Raw genomic sequence first — 19,886 nt, forward strand, 5'->3', positions numbered from 1 at the left:
GTGAATGCGGGACTGCTACACATGTTTTGGGCTTGCCCGGAAGTGCACAGATTTTGGGACAAGGTCAAGACGAAACTGGCTGGTGTGGGGGTGGTGCTGGATGTGGAATCGGCCTGGTCATGCATGCTTGGGCTTTTCCCTAGACCCCGGCATTCTAAACACATAAGCAAGATGAAGGACCTGGCTTGTGTTTTGGCCAAACTTAGGATTGCCATGGGCTGGAAGGCGGCCCACAGACCTAGAGTGGAGCTATGGTGGACGGACCTCTTGAGGTGGGCGGAAGCTGAATCTGTAGTCTGGTTTGAAGCGGTCACCAGGGGGGGCGAGGAGGAAGTAGGGCCCTTGCTGGCCTGGTGGCAATTGGTGGCCTCTATGGCAAACCCTCACCAGGGTAACAACGGAACAGAGGACCCGGATGATGACTGCCTAAGTACTGTGCTACCCAATGATGCTCCCGTAAATGACATGCGAGAACCGGCTCTAGTTTAAGGGGGGGGGGAGAGTTGGGGAGTTCTAATGAAAATGTGCTGGACTATGATGCTTTCTATGTTTTGAAACAGTTGTAGTGTGTTTGTTTGATTTCAAAATAAAATAAAAATATTCAAAAAAAAAAAAAGATTAGTATGAGACTCTGAAATCGCTGGGACAGTTGCCCAACAAACCCCCTAATCAAAGAGGGAATGGCAATTTTCGTCGCCCACGCGGCCAAAATTCACGAAGAGGCTCCAACTATTCTCGGGGGCAGGGTACATCATGGGGTAACGACCAGCAGTCTACCCAGAGTTACAACAGGGGAAACAAGAGGGGCTGTGGTAAGGGAAGAGGCAGCCCCAGCAGAGGCGGCACGCCTCCCGCAAAACAGTGACGCCGAGATCAGGGTCCCTTCCCATGCATCTCCAGTAGCGGGACGCATTACCAACTTCACCCAAGCTTTGGAAGGGATCACATCAGACAGATGGGTGCTGTCCACAGTGTCCGCAGGATACTGCATAGAACTGCTCGAGCGTCCCCGAAACCACCCACCACGACAAAGTAAATTCCTTAGACCACCAGAAGATCCTCCTCGAGGAGATCGTCAATCTTCTAGAAAAGGACGCGATCGAACTCGTCCCGGGCAAACAGGTAAACAAGGTTATTTATTCAACTTACTTCCTTGTGCCAAAAAAAGATCTGACAATGCGCCCAGTTTTAGATTTACGCCCTGCAAACAAGTATGCCAAGCCCCAAAAGTTTTGCATGACTACTCTCCAAGAGGTAATCCCCCTCCTAAAAAAGGGGGATTACATGAAAGATGCCTATTTTCATATTTCCATGTTCCCAGCGCACAGAAAATTCTTGCGCTTCAAGATGGACGGTCAGCACTACCAGTTCAAGGTGCTGCCCTTCGGTAAAGCCTCGGCTCCAAGGGTATTCACCAAGCTTCTGGCGGTGGTGGCGGCACACCTACGCAGGGAGTTAATCCCAGTGTACCTTTACCCGGACGACTGGCTCATCACGGGGAAGACACCAGTAATTTGCAGTTCAAACATTCAGAGAACGATCGACCTCCTCTTCGAATTGGGTTTCTCCATAAATGAGAAAATATTAAGCCTGGTGCCAAGCACCTCCAAACAGTTCCTAGGAGCTGTACTAACCACTCAAGAAGGGTTGGCCTTACTACGGAGGAAAAAATTCGGAATCTACTACTGCAAATTCCTCTATATCTGCCCGGTCGCCAGATAACAGTGCGCAAAGCGATGCGTTTGCTAGGCATGATGGCGTCATGTATTTACCTGGTCGCCCACGCGCGCCTGCGCATGCGTCCCATGCAAGAATGGTTGGCGAAACAGTGGTCTCAGGCAAGTGGTCAGTGGGACGATCTAGTGGTCGTTTCGCCAACACTGGTACAAAGTCTTCACTGGTGGACAAGAGACAACATGTCAAAGGGGAAAGCCTTTTACGATCTAGAAGTACACGCTGTAGTCACTACAGATGCATCCCTGGTAGGGTGGGGAGCACACCTCCTTCACCACACATCTCAGGGTCTCTGGTCTCACACAGTGGCCAAGAATCATATCAATCTGCTAGAGCTTCTGGAAGTATTCAGAGCGCTTCGAGCCCCACCTGTTGGACCTGTCAGTGCAGATCTTAACAGTCAGCACAACAGCGATGTTCTACCTAAACAAGCAGGGAGGGACTCGTTCGCCCAATCTGTCCAAGCTTGCCCAGAAAATTTGGATGTGGGCACTCAGACGGAACATTTACCTGTCATCTCAACATGTTCCAGGGGATCTCAATTCACTAGACGCCTTGAGCAGAGATCCCCTCCCAAGAGAACAATAGTGGTCTCTACACAGAGAAGTCGTAGAAGACATCTTCTCACAGTGGGGTTTCCCCACTATAGACCTATTCGCCACAAGCGAAAACAGACAATGCCCAGACTTCGCGTCCAGGTTTCCCCAGCCAGGCTCCAAGGGGAATGCCCTGTGGACGAAGTGGTCAGGGATGTTTGCTTACGCTTTTCCACCAACTCCTCTAATGAGGAAGGTGGTCAACAAAATGCACAGAGAATCGATGACGCTCATCCTAGTTGCTCCCATGTGGGCGAGACAACCGTGGTTCCCACACCTGCGCAGGCTAGCAGCGTGCAAACCCATCGGACTCCTGTGCTGGTACAACCTACTATCCCAGCACCAAGGTCAAACAGTGCATCCTCAACCCAGCTCAATGAACTTGGCAGCATGGCTCCTGAAGTCCTAGAATTTGGACGCCTCAACTTACCACAGAGGTGCATGGACATCCTAAAGGAATCTAGGAAGCCCAACACTAGGCACTGTTATTTTGACAAATGGAAATGATTCATTATCTGGTGCCAGAATAAGCAAATCAACCCAGTTGATTGCACTCCTTCCACTATTGTCACCTACATGCTTCACCTGCTGGACGCAGGGCTGGTATTTAATTCACTAAAGGTACACCTGGCAGCTCTGTCAGCATACACCACCCCCCATAACAAGGTATTGTGGTGGAAAGTACCAGTGGTTAAAGCCTTCATGGAAGGGGTAAAGAGATCCACCCTCCAATTTCTAACCCACCACCAGGATGGGACCTTAATGTGGTGCTGGCTAAACTCATGGGCCCCCCCATTGGAGCCCATGCATAAAAGCATTCTCAAACAACTGTCATATAAAACTGCCTTCTTAGTAGCCATTACATCGATAAGAAGGGTCAGTGAAATTCAGGCTCTGTCAGTGCAGGATCCTTTCTTTACTGTTCATAAAGATAAACTGGTTTTACGAACACACCCTAGGTTTTCACCTAAGTTTATTTCTAAATTCCACGTCAAACAGTCCATTGTGCTTCCGGCTTCCTTCCAAGAACCCCAAAGCTCCGGTCCTATACTATGTAGACAAGGCCAGTCTGCTAAGGAAAACAAACCAACTGTTTGTCTCCGTAGCTACAGGCAGAGAGGGAGATCGCGTCTCTAAAGGTGCCATCTCTAAGTGGATTATAAATTGTATCCAGCTTTGTTACTCCCTTTCTGAAAAAACTCTGCCTTTCACGCCAAGAGCCCACTCTCAAGAGGCATTGGGGCCACTGTGGCTTTCATTGCAAATGTACCCCTTGACACCATTTGCAAAGCAGCTACTTGGAGCTCTATTCACACTTTTACTCAGCACTACTGCATTGACACTCATTCCAAGACAGATACTCAAGTGGGACAAGCGGTTCGAAGACATCTGTTTGCTCAGGACCCTTCTCACATCCCACCTCCTAACACTGCTCGCAAATCTATGCACAGCATGTGATCCAAGCAGATTTCACAAGCCTCAGAAGGGATACATTACTCACCGTAATCGTATTTCTGATGCTTGTATCTGCTTAGATTCACATGCGACCCACCCTGCCTCTCCTCTGAGAGAAGGCGCATGGATGCTTGTAGTCTTATCTTTCTATCTGCTTGGATAATCTGTACTCGCGCTACTCCTCATGTCAGAAAAAATGCAATCTGAGGGTCCTAGACGCGTGAGGGATCATGGGTACAGTGGACGTCTCACTAGGGATAGTATTACTGGCACGCCCTGTGTCGACGCCCAGTTTCGAGTTTCGAAAAACAAACTGTAATACTCTGCAGCTTCCACTAGATGTCGGCCCATGCACAGCATGTGAATCTAAGCAGATACAAGCATCAAAAATACGATTACAGTGAGTAATGTATGATATATATATATTTCTGAGGCTTGTGGAATCTGCTTAGATCACATGCTGTGCATAGGCCGACATCTAGTGGAAGCTGCAGAGTATTACAGTTTGTTTTTCGAAACTCGAAAATGGGCGTCGACACAGGGCGTGCCAGTAATACTATCCCTAGTGTGACGTCCACTGTACCCAAGATCCCTCACGCGTCTAGGATCCTCAGATTGTTTTTTTCCGCCATACTGGTCGGAAGCATCTTGCGGAGTCCCCTGGCCTTAGCCATACTTTTGCTAAAATTTAAAATTATTAATCTATTGACATCCTTCCCCACCCCAACGTCGAACTTCGACACTCGACGCCGGCTGGAGAAGAAATCGACCGTCGGCTGCTGCACGACGGATTTGGGTCTCGGAAGGCCGCTGGCCTCGGCCCGGGCCTGGTAGGCCGCTGGCCTCGGCCCGGGCCTGGTAGGCCGCTGGCCTCGGCCCTGCAAGTAGGGAGAGTGGGGGGTGGTACATACTCTACACTCTTGGTATATAGGTACACCCTATACATTTCCTACACTTAACAGCCCGCTGCCTCAAGGTGCGTATGGAGGGTACCCCTTTTCAATTCTGCCTCAAGTGCAACCGCAAATAACCTTGGGTCGACAGGCACGCCACGTGCAATCTCTGCTTGCCGAGGGACCACCCCGAAGCGAACTGCAGAGCGTGTAGTAGGTTTAAACCTAAGACACTTAAGGACCGTTCGAAGCGTTGGGCCCACCACGCCAGGCAGGCGGCCATGGCAGCGAAGGGCGCCTTCATCGATGGCAGCGACGCCGTACTTTCGGACGGCGAGGGCATTATAGCGTTGAAAGACAGCCGAGCGCAGGTCCCCGACCTCGGAAGGTCGTCCGGCAGGGAGGCTATGGGGAAGTCCCCCGGCGACGCAAGCGCTTCACATACTACACACACTAAATACACTAAGTCCAACCGAGACTCGACGACGTCGAGTTCTCGGAAAGAGGCATAGACAGAACGGTCCGATTCAGTGTTCCCTGGGCGCTCTCGATCAAGATCGCCGCATGACTCCAGGCAATCATCCACTCTTGCCAAGATTGCCTCGCTCCCTAGGCTAACAGAAGTTCGATCGTCGGAAGACGAAGACGACTTCCACCCCCAGGCCGCGCTCCAGGAGACGGAGCCCGCAACTAAAGCCAGCGAGGCCCCACGCTCGAAGGACCGGGACACCTCTCCCGATCCTCGACGCCAGGCGTCGACACTAAGGGACAGGGAAAACATTTTTCTACGCACGGGGAGGGGGGAAAACGGCAGAAGAAACTACCTGTACTTTCTTCCACACCTGTAAAACACTCCACCCCCCCTAAACAGACAGACAAGCCCAGGTCTGCGGATAGGTCCACAACCAGCAAAGCTACTCAAGACAAATACCATAGACTTGCTGAGAGTCATTCCCAGTTCCAAAAAATGGTCCAGTGAAGACATAGATAGGGTCATGTCAAGAATGTCTTCTTTGGCTGATTTTTATGATAAAAATCCAGAACATTTCCTCTCGTATGATCCACAAGGGGCCACACCCTCAGGCTCTACTGATCCTATCCCCCCGAGTAAGAAGGCCCGGTTTGAAACCCCGATGAGGTCTGAACCCTTCGAGGTACAACCTTACGCAACACCGTACTCACGGTATCAAGAAGAGGCTTCCTTTTGTGGAGACCAAGCATTTGGTATGATAGAAGAGCAAACCGGGACGGGCTACTATGGGGATGATGAGGAACAGGAAGAAGAAGAGGATAACCCGGAAACCTACAGAGTAGATTCCCCGGTAGAGAACGAAGCCCCGGTTACCGACTCCCCGGTCGATAATCAGCCCCTCCTAAATGAGGTTCTCGCTCGCGCAGCAGAATATTTCCACATTGACACCCACGGTGTACAGGAGGAAAGGGACTTTGCAGAAGAGTTAGTGGGAGAAAGGAGGCTCGTTGCCCAGACCATCCCTATCCTTAAATCCATTCAGCGGAGAATAGATCCGTCCCTGGTGAACCCAAACCTCACCAGAGCAGTCAATCCCAGGGTTGAAAAACTTTTCAGGGCAGCTCAGTCTGACCCTCTCTATATAAGAGGGCATCTAAAGCCAGATTCCCTAGTTGTTACCAACACTCGGAAGAGGGCTGGAACACCCTTGTCTTCGTCAGAGGCTCCTCCCGACAAGGAGAGCAAAAAACTATACGGTTTCGGCAGGAAAGTAGCCTCAACGTCCGCCGATCAAGCAAGGATTGCTAACTCCACCACCCTGTTGGCCAGCTACAACTGCCATCAGTGGGAAGAGGTCGCGGCTCTCATAGCCTCTGCTCCTGAACCGTTAAAGGGCCAATTAGCTCGGATTTCCGCAGAGGGTAGAGCCGTGTCTGGTTGCATTTTGAAAGCAACCTTCGACGCTGCGGATAACGCAGGCAGATTGATAGCAGAGGGTACTGTTATCAAGAGACATGCGTGGTTACGGCAGTCTGGGTTTAAAGCAGAAACTCAGGCATCATTGTTAGACAAACCGGTGGAAGCCGATCTGTTTGGTAAGGCGGTCGAGGACGCACTGAAAAATGCCAAGGACGAATATGAGACACTCAAATCCCTTGGCCAGTTAACCAATAAACCCCCTAACCAGAGAGGGAATAGTAATTTTCGTCGCCCACGCGGCCAAAATTCACAGAGAGGATCTAACTATTCCCAGGGGCAGGGTACACAGTGGAACAACAACCAACAGTCTACCCAGGGTTACGGCAGAGGTAATAGGAGAGGTTGTGGTAAAGGCAGAGGCAGCCCCAGCAAGGGAGGCGGCACGCCTCCACCAAAGCAGTGACGCTCAGTTCAGGGTCCCTTCTCACGCAACCCCAGTAGGGGGACGCATTTCAAACTTCACCCAGGCTTGGGAAGGGATCACATCAGACAGATGGGTGCTGTCAACAGTATCCACGGGATATTGTATAGAGCTACTGCAGTGTCCCCGGAACCATCCTCCACGACAAAGAGTACACTCCTTAGAACATCAGAAGATTCTCCTCGGAGATCGCCATTCTTCAACAAAAGGACGCGATAGAACTCGTCCCGGGACACCAAGTAAACGAGGGTATTTATTCAAGTTACTTCCTTGTGCTAAAGAAAGACTTGACAATGCGCCCAGTATTGGATTTACGGCCTGCCAACAAGTATGTCAAGCCCCAAAAATTTCGTATGACCACGCTACAAGAGGTAATCCCCCTCCTAAAAAAGTGGGATTACATGGCAACCTTGGATATGAAAGATGCTTATTTTCATATTTCCATGTTCCCAGCGCACAGAAAGTACTTGCGCTTCAAGGTAGACAGTCGCCACTACCAATTCAAGGTACTGCCCTTCGGGATAGCTTCAGCACCAAGGGTATTCACCAAGGTACTGGCGGTGGCAGCTGCACACCTACGCAGGGAGGCAATCCCAGTGTACCCTTATCTGGACGACTGGCTCATAACGGGGGAAACCCCAGGAATTTGCAGGACAAACATTCAAAGGACTATCGACCTCCTCCACGAATTAGGCTTCTCAATCAACGAGAAAAAGTCAAGCCTGGTGCCAAGCACCTCAAAACAATTCCTAGGAGCAATCCTGGATACCCAGGAGGGGTTGACCTTTCCTTCAGAAGAAAGAATTCAGAATATACTTCTGCAAATTCCGCATTATCAGTCCGGTCAACAAATAACGGTACGCAAAGCAATGCGTTTACTGGGCATGATGGCGTCATGCATTTACCTGGTCCCCCACGCGCGCCTGCGCATGCGTCCCATGCAGGAATGGTTGGCGAAACAGTGGTCTCAGGCAAGTGGTCAGTGGGACGATCTAGTGGTTGTTTCGCCAACACTGGTACAAAGCCTTCACTGGTGGACAAGAGAGAATCTCGCAAAGGGGAAACCCTTTTACGATCCCGAAGTACAGGCAGTAGTCACTACAGATGCATGTCTGACGGGGTGGGGAGCTCAGCATCTCCACCACACAGCTCAGGGTCTCTGGTCTCACTCAGTGGCCAAGAACCACATCAACCTGCTAGAGCTTCTGGCAGTATTCAGAGCGCTTCAGGCGTTCGAGACCCATCTACTAAACCTGTCAGTGCAAATCCGGACGGACAGCACTACAGCCATGTTCTACCTGAACAAGCAAGGAGGGACTCGCTCGCCAAATCTGTCCAAGCTTGCCCAGAAAATCTGGATATGGGCACTCAGATGGAACATCTTCCTGTCATCACAACATACTCCAGGGGAGCTCAATTCCCTAGCGGATGCTCTGAGCAGAGACTCCCTCGCAGAGGAACACGAATGGGTTCTTCACAGAGAGGTTGTAGAAGATCTCTTATCTCAGTGGGGTTTCCCCACTATAGACTTATTCGCCACAAGCGAAAACAAACAATGCCCAGGATTTGCATCCAGGTTCCCCCAACCAGACTCCCAGGGGAACGCCCTGTGGATGAACTGGTCAGGGATGTTTGCGTATGCTTTTCCACCAACTCCTCATCAGGAAAGTGGTGAACAAGATGAACAGGGAATCGATGACGCTCGTCCTAGTTGCTCCCATGTGGGCAAGACAACCGTGGTTCCCACACCTACGCAGGATGGCGGTGTGCGAGCCCATCAAACTTCCAGCCTGGTACAACCTACTGTCCCAGCACCAAGGTCAAACGGTGCACCAGCAACCCAACTCAATGAACCTGGCAGCATGGCTCCTGAGGTCATAGTTTGGACACCTCAAATTGCCACAGAGGTGTATGGACATCCTAAAGGAATCTAGAAAGCCAAACACAAGGCACTGTTACTTTGACAAGTGGAAGAGGTTCGTTATCTGGTGCCAGAGTAGACAAATCAACCCAGTTGATTGCACTCCTTCCACTATTGTTACATACATGCTCCACCTGCTAGATGCAGGATTGGTTTTTAACTCACTGAAAGTACACCTGGCAGCTCTCTCGGCTTACACCACTTCCCATAGCAAGGTGTCGTGGTGGAAAGTACCAGTAGTTAAAGCCTTCATGGAAGGAGTAAAGAGACTTCACCCTCCTATTTCAAACCCACCGCCAGGGTGGGACCTTAATGCTCATGGGCCCCCCTTTCGAACCCATGCATAAAAGCAGTCTCAAACACCTGACTTATAAAACGGCCATCTTAGTAGCTATTACCTCTATAAGAAGGGTCAGTGAAATTCAGGCTCTGTCAGTGCAGGATCCTTTCTTTACTATCCATAAAGACAAACTGGTTTTACGCACACACCCTAGGTTCTCACCTAAATTTATATCTAAATTCCATGTAAACCAGTCCATCGAGCTTCCGGCTTTCTTCCAGAACCCGCAAAGCTCGGCTGAGGTGAAACTACACACCCCAGATGCGCGTAGGGCGGTCCTCTACTATGTAAATAAAACAAGACCGCTAAGGAAAACAGATCAACTGTTTGTCTCCGTAGCTACAGGCAGAGAGGGGGATCGCGTCTCTAAAGGTGCCATCTCGAAGTGGATTATTAACTGTATCCAGCTGTGTTACTCACTCTCTGAAAAGACTCTGCCTTTTACGCCAAGGGCCCACTCTACTAGAGGCACTGGGGCCACTCTGGCTTTCATTGCAAATGTTCCCCTCGACACCATTTGCAAAGCAGCTACTTGGGGCTCTATTCACACTTTTACTCAGCATTACTGCATTGACACCCATTCCAAGACAGATACACAAGTGGGACAAGCGGTTCTAAGACATTTATTTGCTCATGACCCTTCTCACATCCCACCTCCTTCTTCTGGTACTGCTCGCTAATCTATGCACAGCATGTGATCTAAGCAGATTCCACAAGCCTCAGAAGGGATACATTACTCACCGTAATCGTATTTCTGATGCTTGTATCTGCTTAGATTCACATGCGACCCGCCCTTCCTCCCCTCCGAGAGAAGGCGCATGATTACTTGTAGTCTTACCTTTCTTTCTATCTGCTTGGATTATCTGTACTCACGCTACTCCTCATGCTACCTCATGTCAGAAAAAATACAATCTGAGGATCCTAGACGCGTGAGGGATCTTGGGTACAGTGGACGTCACACTAGGGATAGTATTACTGGCACGCCCTGTGTCGACGCCCATTTTCGAGTTTCGAAAAACAAACTGTAATACTCCGCAGCTTCCACTAGATGTCGGCCTATGCACAGCATGTGAATCTAAGCAGATACAAGCATCAGAAATACGATTACCGTGAGTAATGTATTATATATATATATATATATATATATATATATATATATATTGCACTTGTGGGGGGTATGTGTACAGAATATAATGGATGAAAGGGGGTTGTGGGAGTCTCCCCCCCCACATATGTGGTGAAAAGGGGGTAGAAATAAAAGAATCGCCATTTTCAGGGGTCGCAGTAATCCCATTGATCCGCACTTTCCATATGCATGGTTTCTCATGCAGAAAAACACAACGCCCTTAGCAACATGGCATTCACCTGCTATAACTGTGCCTGTTTGGACCATGCTAAAGGCCTGTATCTGACTGGTAAAATTGACTTTTTCGGGTGTTCAGTGGCTCTGGTTTATACGAATGTGACCTCTGCCCCACAGATGTCATGGCATGTCATTGTTCTTGCTGGATGAGTCTTATTTTCAACTCGGCCTGTTGGGTTTCTGGGAGAGTCTCTACCTTCATCTTTGTCACCCTAATGCAGAACGGAGCAAACATATTTGTGAGCGATTTCGCCCATTCCTATCAGGAACTCCCTATAAAGAAATACCTTGTCTACATATATGAGAGTAGAAGGGACTGATATTTTATCCATTATCAAAAAAACTCCAAACCTACTGACTTTGCTTCAGGACCTTTGGCTCAAGGTAATGCTGAACTTCCCCCAAAACACAACAGATGATGAGAAACAACAAACCCTCCGAAAGTATGGCAGTGAGAATAAAAGAACCACCAGTCATGAATGGAGAGGGGGAAATCGGATGCAGATCAGATACCCTGACGACAGAGCATCCTGGAGGGGGCAGAGCTGCGCTACACCACTGAGATAGCAGTGGTGTGGAGAGGCTGAGACACAGAGAGGCCGGCAGCGAGAAGTGCAATATCTCTGGGACAGGTGAAACCATGTCTGACCAGGTTGCTTGACTACGCTGCAGTCGTGATGGGCCTGGGCTTGAAAATAAGCGCGGAGACCAGAGAGTGGTGGGGGAATGAATCCTCAGTTCCCGGTGCAAGCACTGAAGAAAGCACCGAAGCGGGCGGACCGAATGCTTACTTGACTGAGATGCTGAGGAGAGTAAAGAACGACAATTTACCAACAGAGGCCCCCACAACCCTGGAGCACACCTGATGGCAGTGAAAGTACCAGGGCTGTTCATGGTGGGGGTAGGCGAGCCGAACAAAACCTAGAATGCGAAAGACAAGTCATGGATTAAAACTGCATACAGGTCAGTCTGACCCCCAGAATCCCTAGAAATCCAAGTATTGGACACTGGCAGAGGCTCAAGAGACGGCCCCTTGGGCTACAAGTCAAGAGGACGAGAGGGATCTAGAGAGCCCTATCAAGATAAGTGGAATGTTGCAAGCTAGAAGTAAAAGGGAGCCTGGAGGGTTCAGTCAGCAAAGCCAAGAGGAAAAACAACGGGAAGGCTCAGCACTTTAATCGCAACATGCAGTATTTTTTTTCAGTTTACCTTTCTAAAGGTTCCCTCTTTTAGTTTGCGTTGATTGATTGTTTATTTGTATAGCGACTATACACAATGTGTTTCAAAGTGCTTCAAGTAGGGAGGGAACAAGGGAGAATACAATACATTCTTACAAGTCCTTGAAACAGTACAGAATGTGAAAAATAACTATCAAATCATGAACAGATAGTACAATGAGGGAGAGGAAGGAGGGAGAACAATACTAGCAGTAACATTACTATGCCTGATGACAATTGTTGCAGTGCAAGAGTGACAAGAGGAGGGGAAGGTACGGGGGGTGAAGGGACAGTAAAGCGGGTATAGGAACAAAACAAGTGACTAACAATTGAAGGTCGACAACTGTTCAAGATAGTGCTGGGGCAGGAGGGGGACGAGAAAAAAGCAGAGGGGAAACAAGAGGGAACAAACAAACGTATCAGTGATCAAGCGGCCGATGATAAGTAAGTGCTAAGAAAGTTAGAGGTGAAGGGGGGGGTTGAGAGGAAGAGGGAGGGGTGGGGGAGGACGGCTGCAAAGACAGGCGGCTTCGAATTACTATGCCTAGCGGCAATTGGGGTAGTGCCTGAAAGTGACAGACGGAGGTAGAGGAGGCAGGGAGGAAAGGGAGATTCAGAGGGAGGATGAAAGAGGGGGGAAGGCATTAGGGCAGGAAGGGGAGAAAGGGAAATAGAAAAATCACAGAGCACGAGAGGAAAGACAGAAGCGGGCAAAGAGGGGGGGGTGGGACTGGTGAAAAAGAGGAGGCAAGGCAACATGAAGAACCTGACAAGGTGCAGGGGGAAAGGGTACACTGGCGGGGATCAGGGGAGACATGGGACACTGGCGGGGGGCATGGGAGACATGGGGGGGCATGGGAGACATGGGGACACTGGCGGGGACAGAGGAGACGGGGACACTGGTGGGGGAAGGGGAGACATGGAGACACTGGCGGGGGCAGGGGGTGAGAGACAGCAAACACTGGACCTAGAAAGGGGTGGCTAGCGGAGTACCATGGTGGACAGGGGTAGACCGGTCCCAGAAATGGGCCTTCGATGGTGTAGCCAGCTCCCGCCTCCCGGTTGCAGCCATTGGCTTAAGGGGCAAAGGCAACCAATAGGAAAGGAGGCAGTGGCTGGTCCACACCAAGAACAAAACATTTGGCACAGCAACGAGGAACACGACCATCTTGAAGTGGCCTAACCGCAATGGTGGCTCAGCACTATTTCAAATACTGAAAGTCCAAGTGCACAATGAAAATAACACACCATGCTGGTCACACCAGCCAACACAGGCGCAGCACAATTAAAAGTGCAAGTTCCAGGCATTAAACGGGGGAGTTGAATCACGCAATTTGTTCAAAATCCTTACCCAGCTATGTGCATCGTGTAGAAAGTCCAGGCGCGATGGAGGGGCGGGGGGGCAGAGGGAAGCAGGCTCCGTCCGGGTGAAGATGCAGAGGGGAAAGGGCCTACCACTCCCCATCTATATTCAGGATTTTCTGTTGAATTCCCAGGTGGAAGTCTTGCTTGATTTGTCTCCTCAGCCTGTTACGTTCTCTCCCCAGTGTCTGGCATACTCTCGACTCTGACCATCTTCTCCTCCACTTGCTCCATTTTCCTGGCTGAGTCTACATGGCTGTATTCTGACTGGCAACCTGCAGTCCAGGTGTCTCACATGTTTTCTGCTCTAAACCCCCGCTATGGTGCTCTGATTGTTCTGGCTGGCAGGGGTTCTTTCCTCAATACCCATCCTCCGGAGTCTCACATTTGGTATGTATGGCAAAATGCCACCCCAGGAACACCTTCTCTGAAATATTAAGTCTCTCCCTTTGTCCCCAAAGACTTCCTCAACCAGTCACAGTGCCACTGGTCTGATCATCTAACCAGGGAAGACAGACTACACACAGGTTCTGTTTTCTCTGTTTCTGGAGGACACATTTTCACTCCTTGTTCTATCATATACAATGTGGAGATATCTGCGTATGGCCTTGAAGGATGCTAAAACCAAACATAGATATTTATCACAAAAAATGCTCTTAGTGGTTTTCTGTAAGCACTAGTATTGTAAATATTAGTGTGGTAAGCAGTAAGGTACCCTGCTATATGTTGTTTGATTTGAGCACTTCTGAGACCATTGGGGGTAAGGAGGGAAAAGGCAGGCCATTATTGAAGTACCTCATATGTGCCCTTAAAGCCGACGAGTCCCTAAACTCGTGGATGAACTTAGGTTGACCAGAAGCCACGTAGTCTGATCTGCCCTTCTTCAATTGGACAGTTCAGAAAACCTGAAAGGGGGGGGGGACATCTTTATTTTTCCTCAGCATTTATGCTGAAACAGGGTTTATGAAGGCTGTGCAATGAAATGAACTAAAGTTGTCAAAAGTATAGCAGCGTGAAAAGGGTTTCTCCTCACTTCACCATCTTCAATGTGTGTTATCGCACACTAAAGTACTGCAGTTTCAGCATGGCTCAGGTTAGCCATAAGTTTAGTGAATAGATCTAGTCACTATTTTATGCTAATTATTTTAATGTGCTTTAACTCTAGATTTCCCTCGGTCTCATGATTTCCTCTGAAGGTTTTTGGGGGTTTGGGCTATTTGTTACAGCATTTCCTTTAGGAGCTTGGATCTGCTCATACAGTGACTTTAATTAATTTGAGTAGAAACCATGAAATTCCATAAGGTTTTCATTAAATGCAACTAAAGCCAGCACATACACAAGAGACTCCAGTGGAGATACTATTTCAGGTAAGCCACATCTCTTGAAGCTTTCATTATTTTTGAGTAAGTGTTCAGACGTTCTTTTCTCCGTACCTTATTTCCGCCATTTCCCTTTCTGCTTCTCTAATGAAAGCTTGGCAGTAGTCTAGCTGTGTGAGAACTATTTGTCACGCTACGGACAATCATTGACAATAATGACAGAGAACTATGTTCGTGATATAACCTAAGGAAATCATTAAATTACCATAGGGAATTGAACGCTAAGCACTGCATTATCACATAATTCCGTAGGTGTTATGTCCCAAGACTTGCCTCCCAATTCATAGCATTGTACTTCATTGCAGAAGAATGCATAATCTTAATTGTAGAGCATCTCAGCAGAGCTACCAGAAATGTCAAGCTGGTGTAGATGGTAATCCCTCCCTTGCATATTATGCATTGCCAAATTGACAGTCCTCAAAGAAGCCAAGGGGAATTATTCTATAAGGGTTTAGTGTGCAAAACATAAACATGTTATCTCTCTCCAGTCTCTGGGGACAGGGCGCACAAGAAGCACACTGAAAGCCCAAGAAGCCCCTAGTTTCTCTTATGTCTGTAATGAAACCCACAGTGACTGAGCAGATGCACACACGTGCACACCCTCTAGCTTGGTTGTGGTCATGTCTTTTAAGGTTTCTTCTGAATCCATAAAAGATTATAGTTGACTTGGTAGACACAGTTTAGACTCTCCAAAAACCTGCTTCCTCTTTTGGACCTAAGCCTTGGAGGCTTCCGCTCTAAAGTGTATGTCGGGGAAGGCCACAGCATGTTCTATTCATTATAGAAGAAAGTTTACCCAGAGTGCCCTATTCCGCCTCTTCTCACTGTGACAAATCAACTTCCGGGGGCATCAGTGGTACAGGGATGAATATCTGTTTCTAAACCATCAATCAACCCCACACCCTTCGTACACCAGAAGGGATCCGAACAAATTGGAATACAAGTGAATTATAAGACCTTGTCCAATTTTGGTAACGTGGACGGAACGGCAGGCTTATGATATGGCATGTAACACAAGTGTTTATCTCTGCAAGGTCATGGATCGCTGGTTAGTTGCAACACAGCAAAAATACAATTATTACACAATGATAAAAGGGACTGTCCAGTCAAGGTTGTATAAAAATATCTACTTTATTATTACTACAACAGACCGTTCTAGCACACTACAATTACAACCCACACTGTATAGGAACACAGAGGACAGACCGTTTCACAAAGGTAAGGGATGCACTCTGGATACTGACAGCAGGGTAGTTGGTAAAGCAATTAGTCTTACTGTTCAAGGTTATTTGGTTTCAACACCAAAGGGGCAGAGGGTTGTAACTGTCTCTAGGGGCCTTCAGAGAAGGACCATGGGGGCAGAACCGCAATGTACCTGGTGTTGAAGAAGTTCTTGGTGCTCGACAGCATCGATGCGGTTCCAAGGTGCTTTGCAGCCCGTGAGACGAAGTTAGTGGCGGGAGACAGCTGCGGGTACCAGGCGGCAGGCAGTTCGGCAAGCGGGGCTTGGCGGATGTTTGCAGGCTGTCTGGCGTGGCGGCCCAGGTTCAGGAATCGTTGTCTCGGTGCTGGTTGGCGGATCTGGAATGCTAGTTGAGGTGTCGCAGACGGCTCTGGTGACTGCGGCGTGACTACAGTCAGCGGTGCAGCCGGATGCGGTTCGAGGACTCAACAGTCTTGAAATTGTATGCTGGCTGATGCTTGTGTGGCACTCCTAGCTTCTTCGCAGGGCTAATTTCCTTTCAAGGTGGATGGGCCAAAGCTCAGGAGGGTGTTAGCTGTCCTTTGTCCAGAGACTCTCCGGCACTTCCCAGTCAGGGCACACTCGAATCAACACAGAACAAACGTCATGTGACTACTACTATAAACACAGCCAGCCCTAAAATCAAGGGAGCCCTGATCAACGCCAGATTAGTAGCTCACGCCACAGAAATTGCAGACTTGATCCTTAAAGAAGATCTTGATTTCCTCGCTATTACCGAGACTTGGCTACACCCTGCAGCAGGCCTCATGCTCATGCTAGCAGTCCCAGATAACTATTCTATCCTGAGGCAAGATCGCCCCAACTCCAGAGGAGGGGGTGTCGCCATTTTACACAAATGTAGTCTGAGCATAAGACTAGCAACTTCCACCAATGTCCTCTCATGTGAAACACTATCAGTCAAAGTCCCACTCACTAATACCCAAACCCTCAATATCCATTTGATTTACCGCCCGCCAGGTCCCATCGGCACCTTTGATAAAGACCTCAACTCCATTCTATCCAGTAATCTCAAATGCTATTCTCAAGTTCTCACCCTGGGGGACTTTAACATGGGCTACAATGACCCAGCAGACCAAATAGCCAGCACTATAGTTAACACTCTTACTGAACTAGGCTTTGCGCAAAGAGGTATGGCACCCACTCATTCGAAAGGTAGAATACTTGATTGGGTTGCCGACCACAACTGCCTAGCGAACATCACAAATATCTCACCACTAGTCTGGACTGACCACCACCTGGTATCTTTCTTGTTGTCCACTGACAGACCCCCACCTCCGCCCATCACCACGGCCCCTCCTACTCTCACCAGAAACAAGAAGAACATTACATCAGAAAGACTCATCCCGAATCTACTCCCCACACTTAACACACTCCCCGACAACCTGGATCCAGAGATCCTGGTTGAAGAATACAACAAGGTCATGGCTACCTCGTTGGACCTCATCGCCCCACTTAAACTCAGACTTGGTAAACTGAAAACGCCCCATAACTAATGGTACACACCATTCCTCAAAAACCTAAGGCAGCAAAAAAGAAACTGCGAGGCCACCTGGAAAAAATCCCCCTCAGCCGCAAACAAACTCAAACTAGCCACACTTTATAAAAAAGAAATCTACCTGGCTAAACCAACCTCCTTTGACTTTCGCATATCCCAAGCTAAATCTTATATGAAAGAACTCTTCTCTATACTTAAAGAAGTAGAAACCCCCATACTACCCCGAGATATTTGCACCAAAGATAAAAACTGGTGTTCAGAAATTCAAAATGCCTTAGCAAATAAGATCGTGACCCTTCAAAGCAAATTTCTAGCAAAAAAGCTGCCCTAAAAGACACACTCCCATCCAAAACTCCGGATAAGCTCACGACCACAGATCTCATCCGCTTCAAGTTCTCTAAAGTCAATACTCTTGATGTAGAAAAAATGATCCTGTCTTTGAAACCATCCAATTGCCAGGGAGATCTGTGCCCAGCACAGCTCATCAAAGACGCCGCCCGCGACCGCTCCCCCTTCATCACTTAACTGATCAATGTCTCCTTCACCACTGGCTCCATCCCCACCAATCTAAAACAATCCTGGGTACTTCCATTACTAACAAAAACCTACTCTTGACCCAGCCATACCCACAAATTCCCGACCCATAACGACTGTTCCCTTCCTACTAAAAATCTTAGACAAGGTCGCCTATGTACAATTATAGAAGCACCTTGAAGAACACCACCTCTTAGAATCCAGACAATCGGGTTCCGTCCTCAACACGGGACTGAAACTGCACTCATTGACCTGAAAGCTCAGATTGATACACTCGGGGGCAAGGGGCAAGTTGCCTTACTCCTCCTCCTTGACCTATCTGCAGCTTTCGATTTGTTCGCCCATTCTGTCCTTTGCTCACACCTCCACACAGCAGCACACTTCTCTCCCGAGGCCATTACCTGGATCACCTCATTCCTTAACAGAAGAACTATGAGGGTCTTCTCTCCCACTGCTGCAGCAGACCCTATACCCATCACATGTGGTGTCCCATAGGGCTCCTGCGTCTCCCCCACACTGTACAACATATTTACCAAGCCCTTTTTCGATGATTTGGATCATCTCGGTATCACCTACACTAATTACGCAGATGATACCCAGATCCTCCTTCCGCTTTCTGGAGATTATGGAAAGGATTTGGCCTTGCTAAATAGGGTGTATATCATCATTCGGGCATGGATGGCCACTCACGGACTATGCCTGAATGATGAGAAAACGGAGCTTATCATCCTGGGTACTACGTCCAGTTTAAAGAAATTTAACCCGGCCTACAACTCCTTCATGATAGATGGGAACAATATCAAAGTAGGACAGGAGGTCAAAACACTGGGATTCTACTTGGATTCTAACTTTTCCTTCAAAAGACAACCGAGTTCCCTGACGTCCTCATCTGCATACACGTGCAAATTAATCTGCGCAGCCAAACCATTTCTGTCAGACACTAGCTGCCTCACACTCGCTAGAGCCATTATACTATCCCGCCTTGACTATTGTAACGCCCTTTACCTGGGAACCTCCAAGGCTACCACCAGCAAGCTACAAACCCTCCAGAATAACGCCCTGAGAGCAGCACTATGATGATGCCTTCTTCTTACTCCTTACAAAGTCTTCAGATCTCATCAGTGAGGTGCTCAGCCCTCTTTTGAAGCCAAACAGGGCCTAGTGATTGGTGTAGGCCAAGCCTAACCTAAGTGAGTCAATCCTGGGTCTCCAACGACGATGTTCCGTACCAGGGTGCTTTGCAACAGACAGGAGATGGATGACAACATATACTTCTAAGTCCCACCCATCTTCCTGTCTGCTTTACATCAAAGTGTTTCCCTAATTAACTGAGCCCTATGTGGTGCTTGATCACAACATGGGCCTCCTTTGAAGTAGGGGGTTGCTGGCAGACTTTCATCACCTACAATTCACATACTTCCCTGCTCTGAAAGGAGTGGTTCCAGACGGGGCATTCACTGCCCTTTCATACCAAGGAGGGGGTGTTAGTACCAAGTTGACACATTGCATTACAAAGAGGTGTTGGTGTTTGGCCTCCATTGTCACATCCTGCACCCAGGCCTTCCCTGAGGCCTGCTAATTAACATTCTTCAGTATTCGCCGCCACCAGCAAGGTTTGACAATGGAGAGGCAAAGCCATGGGACCTTGAAATTCTAATCAGGTTGCCCAAGGCTTTTGATGTACCCACAGCTGTCTTGTGTCAGCTGCACATGACCGGGAAGGGCGCCGCTGGTAAGCTTTGTCCTCCCAGAGTACAAGACTATTTTTCTGCTATGTGGTGGGCATGGAAAATAAGTGCGGGAATGGCCCCACATTTTCTGAGGTTGTTCTCCCATCATTCTTTTAAATAAACAAAAAAAGCCCAGGTGAGCGCACTCTTCCCATGCAAGTGCTTGAAGCCCTCACACTCACCCACACCTTTAGGTGGGCGTTGATGGGGTCAGCTCCCATGAGGGGTTTC

The 19,886-nt window shown here is 48.7% G+C and overlaps 1 protein-coding gene across 2 annotated transcripts in view; it reads left to right on the forward strand.

The window, feature by feature from the left end:
- Window positions 1-19,886, forward strand: part of GNAO1 (G protein subunit alpha o1) — a 1,372,168-nt gene that overhangs the window by 478,592 nt on the left and 873,690 nt on the right. The gene's annotated exons all lie outside the window — the stretch shown is intronic.

This window comes from Ambystoma mexicanum, chromosome 1q (assembly GCF_040938575.1).
Source record: "Ambystoma mexicanum isolate Mex_15411 chromosome 1q, UKY_AmexF1_1, whole genome shotgun sequence".
Taxonomy (NCBI): domain Eukaryota; kingdom Metazoa; phylum Chordata; class Amphibia; order Caudata; family Ambystomatidae; genus Ambystoma; species Ambystoma mexicanum.